Below are 6000 nucleotides of genomic sequence, written 5' to 3'. Positions count from 1 at the left end.
CTGTGCAACAGAAAGAATACAAGGGTTAGAGATCTGAGTGGAAGGAGACATTAATTCCGCTGCCATCAATGTAAGGTTTTCTTAACTTTTTATGTGTTTATTTATCGTTTTAGAAAGTTCATATTTAGGGTGTTAAACAACATACTTGTGAGTAGATCTAAGATCCTGGTAAAATAAATTCCAACAAAGGATGGTTTCCTTCGAGCTTGACCGAACGAAAGTAAATGGAGTACTCATTTCACTTAGCTGAAATATCATTTATACGGGGTTAAGTATTTTAAGGATAAAATACATTGTAGGGTGTTACGGTAATCCAAACCCTTTACAGTGTAGATCATCTATATAGAGGATCATTGATCAAATTAGGATTATAACAATGGATAACTAATGACGTATCTATATCTTGGAACATATAGAGCGTTCTATATACTGAGAGTGCAATTCTAAGTTCTATGCGTGGATTCAACGAAGAATTAATAAGTCAGTGAATTTAAGATATAAATTCTTGATCTGCTTATTGGAAGCTCGGATATATAGACCCATGGTCCCCATACTAGTTGAGACCATACTGCTTGTAAGACTCAGTTAATTGATTTTAATTAATCAATTATAATTCTAAAGTTAGACTATGTCTAGTTTATGAATTTTCACTAAGCAAGGGCAAAATTGTAAAGAAAAGAGATTCTAGATTTATTTATTAATTAAGATATTTTATATGTCTAAATTAATAAATATATTAAATGACAATATTATTCAATAATTATTTTTAGTTATTAAATAATTAGAATTGGCATTTAAATGGTTAAATTAGAAAATTGGCATTTTTGAGAAAATGGGAATGAAAAATAACAAAATGGGAAAGTTGCAAAGTGAGGCCCAATTGCCTATTCTGGTCGCCCACTATGCAAAGCCCTTTACCATTTTATTTTTTCATTATTTTAATGCCATACAATTCTAAGCTAAACCTAGAAGGCATTCTATAAATAGAAAGTGTTGGCTTCAGGAAACTCATAACTTTGCACATTTGTTTCTTTCAGAAAAAGCCTACACGCCACTTTCTCTATCTTTTCTTCTCTCAAGTTTCGAAATTCCCTTGAGTGATAGAGTAGTGCCCACACACATCAAGTGGTACCTCAATCATAGTATGTAAGACTATGGAAAATCATCATCAAAGAAAGAGAGAAAGAGATCCAGGTTCAGATCTTGATTATGCTCTGCTCCAAAAAGGAATCAAGGGCTAGAGATCTGAACGGAATGAGTCATTATATTCCGCTGCACCCAATGTAAGGTTTACTAAACTTTATATGTGTTTATTTTATTGTTTTAGAATTCATATTAGGATGTTAATAAAACATACTTGTTAGTAAATCTAGATCTTGGTAAAATATATCCAAAAACTGGCCTCAGAGCCATGGTAATGATTTACTTTCATAAAATATGAATTAAAACGATGTTATGTGTTGATTTGGATGGTTTCATGTGGTTTATGTACTTATTTGATGACAGTTTAGAAATCGCAATATATGTTACTGAAATAATTTTTATTTCGATCTGGAATTATTTTTTCTGGAAAGTAGACAAAAAATTAATAAATTTAGGTTTTTACAGAATCTAATTTGGATGTTTTATGAATTAGTTATGATTTTTTGAAGTTGAACGAAAATATCAGGATTTGAATCACTCACGCGCGCGCACGGTGCTTGGGCTCGCTTGGACAAAAGCGCTTCAGACAATAGGCGTGTCCGAGCATGCTCGGTCAAATGAGGCTGCTTGCAGCCTCTTTCCTCGCCCACGTCCTTGCTTCCGCGCGCGCAGCGGTAGGCAATGCATACCCCTGTGCCTCAAACTTGTTTTCGTCATAATTTTTGATTCAAAAATTGTTTTTCATTGAAACAAAAGCCAATTTTTTGTAGAATTTTGTGTAGAATATAAATTTTCAATCAAAAATCTAATTGTCATAATAAAATTAATTTTTATTAATTTTTTAAATTAATTAAAATTAGTTTATGATATTAGTAGGCTTTGAATTTTAAAAATTTGATTTCTCAGAAAGGAGCCTTATGGTTAATTTTGAAATTTTAGATTATTTTATTTATTTTAATTATAAGATCAGATATTATTTTTTTTATTAAATTTTAAATAATCTTACTTTGATATTAAAATATTATCTTTTGAAAATAATCTTGTACTAATTTCAAAATTTGCTAACCATATCATATCTTTTTCAAATTTGTTATTTTCAAAATATATTTTATTAATTAAAATTATAAGATTAGGAATATGTTAGGTTTAACATTTTATATTATTAGACTTTTTTTTTTTATTAAAATTATATTTTGGCAAAAATAACATGAAAATTTTAAAAATTGGTTAGTTTAGTTTGAATAGATATTTTAGGGTTTCAAACCATAAATTTTTCAAACTTATTATTTTATTATTTTTTTTAAAATACTCTAACCATATAAAATATCTTATTTTTCAATTAGTTTATTTATGTAATATTTAAATTTATTAAATTATAAGACTCAGAATATAATAATGAAATATCTAAATTTAAAATTCAAGATATTTTATTATATTATCTTATTAGAAATTTTAAATAAATTTAAATTTTGAATAAACTTGACATTTGAAAAATTGGTTAGATATTTTTGATTTTTTGTTAAAATTTAAGAAATTTAGGAGTTTGTTGAATTTTGAATTTTTTTCAAATATTCTCTAACAACCTAAATTTGAATTCTAGTTAAGATATTTATTTTAAAATTTAATTTTTTTTTTAAATTTTAAAATTGAGATATTTTAATTTACTTTCCAGATATTCCAGATCAGTTATTTGTTTGTATTGTTTGTTTATATATATTAATATACATTTTTTTTACAACCCTATTATTTATTTGATCTAAATTGCTATGATTAACTTGTTGACAGATCCAATGATCTGATTTTAATCATAGTCCAATTGTCAATAGATCTTATAAATAATTTGTAACATGTAATTTTTGCTATTTCTTTCATCTGTGTAAACCTAATAACAGGATAGGGCCCATCCAAATCATTTGACCTGTGTGAGCTTATATGTTTGCTATTGGGCTTAGATGCATATAGGAAGCCCATTTAAGTTTTACTAAGTAAATGGACTAGGTTGCTAAAATAAATTTTGACATAAGTAAATTTATTTAGGCCCAATTAGATTTGGGCTTATTCAATGAATAACAATTGTTTATTTAAAGGTTAAATTCCTCTCTTTTGGGCCTTGTGTGAGAGTTGGGGGCCAATAGAAGTGGGTACGACATACTGAACCCAGCTCCCCCTCACATGAACTACCCCAATTGTGAAGGCCCATTTGCCTTATTTAAATAATTGTATTAGGTTAATTATATTAGTCTAACCTAATTAAAATTGAATTAGCAACATAATTAACTTTTAAAATATATGACATTTAATTTTTTTTCATTTAATATTTTAAAGTTAATTTTAGAAAAACACTTAGTAAATGAAATTATTCTAGATAGTTATTTCTAGTACTAATTATATTTCTAATATTTAATTAAGAAAATATCATAGATTGTGAAATTAATTGTTTAATAATTAATTTTGGTACAATCTAAGTTAAGTATATTTTTCCTAGTATTAAATTAGAATTAATAATTAAGTCTTCTCTATACTTAATTATTTATTTCTTGAATTTAATACATTTAATTAAATTGAAAATTTAAATATTTAAGTTGATTTTCATCATGATACTTAAATATTATTATTTTCATGTTATTTAATTAAAATTGAAAATTATTTTAAGTTTGAAATCTTATTTCTAATAACTTAAATTTGAATAATTTTCAAAATATATTTTATTTTATTTTATTAATCTTTTTCTCACAATTTCGAAATTGTATTTTTTAAATGCAGAAATTTCGAATTTTATTTGAAAAATAGATTAAAGTTGAAAATTATTTATTTTAATTTTGGACCAACTTAAATCAATGATTTTTTCATTTAATGATTAATTAAAATAAATGAAGTAAAATATATTTAATTAGAAAATGAATTAATTAGTCAATGAAAGTCTAGATAGATATTATCTGTTTTGCTTGAAGTATTTTTCTAGTGTATTTAATTAAATAAAAAATTAATATTTAAGTTGATTTTCATCATGATACTTAAATATTTGAAATTTTTCTTATATATTTAATTAAATGGAAAAATTATATTTTTTGTTGTAAATTAATTTGATTAATTAATTTTGGGCCAACATTAAATTAGAATAATTTTTTCCAGGATTTATTTTTATTTTATTTTAACAAGCAATTTCGAAAATTATATTCTTAAATACTTCAATTTTTCGAAATGCAATATATATTTATAGAAAATTAAATTTGAGTTGTAAATTAATTTAAATTAATTTTGAAACAACTTAAATTGAATATTTTTCTAAATATTTATTGGAAATTATTACTAAGATGGAAATAATTCATGTTATTTTCATATCCATCTAAGTAGAATTTATAAATATTAAATTAAAATTTATATTTAGAATTTTTCATTCTAAATTGGAAATTTTAATTAAATAAATATATATTTAAAATAAATTGATTAAAATAAATATTAAAAGAAAGTACACTTTAAATAATGAGCTTTATTATTAGGACATTCGATCTCCATTGTTGGTTTTACATAACTTTTGTTTTAGTGAGTAATCCTCCCTAATGGAGGAACGTTCATTAGTAAGTTAGCACCGTTTAATCTTGAAAGATAAGTATATTTGTAAGTGTTTTATATGGTATTGATCACCCTAATGGTGGCGACTGTATTTGACTTACAAAATATGAAACAATGGTGGAAGCTCATAAGATAGAATAGCCTTGACTCTCGCCTAAACGGGACAACGCTGGATTCCAATCTTGATCGAATAAAAGGTTGCTAGAATGTTTATCATTTTAGATAAGCTGACAACTCTATTCAATGGATGGTATCACTGACTCTCCCCTAAACGGGACACTGATATCAGTTTGTTGAAGACCTTGGAAATTATTTAGGATTTCACTTGTCATTCCTACTTGCTATGTGTTTAATAATTTCTGAATTGTGTATGAATTTATATTGAACCATGTTATTTTCTGTTATTAAATTGTAGTTTAATTTCGAATCTTCATTGTTGGTCTAACTTGGTTTGTTTTTCTAATGAGATAAATCCTTAATGGATTTTCACCATTAGACATACATAATAGTGTTAGATTTCGAAAGATAAATATTGTATATGCAACATCTAGCTGTTCATCAATTGATGACACCTTAGACTAGTATTTTACAATATGAAACAAAAGGATTGTATAAATAAGATTACTTTGACTCTCGTTAATCGAATCATCGTTGGATTCTTATTTAAAACAACAAAATTATCATAATTCCTCTTAGCTTATTCATTTCGAATTAGCTCAATAACATATCATTGGATGAATGGTCTATAAATCATTTCATGTCATTCTATTTTCTCTTAAGAAATTTAATGACGCATATGATTATATTCCCGAAATTCTATCCCAAAATAATATAAATCCTCAATCTTAGAAATCTCCTACTTGTATGGGCAAATAAGACTTAGAGTTAAATTAGTAGTGGTGGTCCGAGAAAGAATTACTCATATATATTTGGTATAAATTTAAGTCTTCGACTTTAAATTTTAGATTCCAAATAATTTTTTTAATACAATACAGTTTCACTTTCACAAGTGTTTAATAACCATTTTCAATCAATGGATTCAAACTGTATGGAATATGAGTTTACTATTCTGTGACCAGGATCCACTTGCACTATTCTAAGAACTCTTTAATGTAACTAAACCTAAGTCATCAAAAGACACAACCATATTTTATAAATCTATGGCATTTGTATCTTGTTCATAGTGGTTTTGCTAAGATCATTCTCTGCAAAGAGTTAATATGTCTATCCACTGAAAGTAAATTGATCTCATTCGTAGATGGATGCACATTCAGGGGTGGATAT

This window comes from Cannabis sativa, chromosome 2 (assembly GCF_029168945.1).
Source record: "Cannabis sativa cultivar Pink pepper isolate KNU-18-1 chromosome 2, ASM2916894v1, whole genome shotgun sequence".
Classification (NCBI taxonomy): domain Eukaryota; kingdom Viridiplantae; phylum Streptophyta; class Magnoliopsida; order Rosales; family Cannabaceae; genus Cannabis; species Cannabis sativa.
This window is presented reverse-complemented; position numbering follows the sequence as displayed.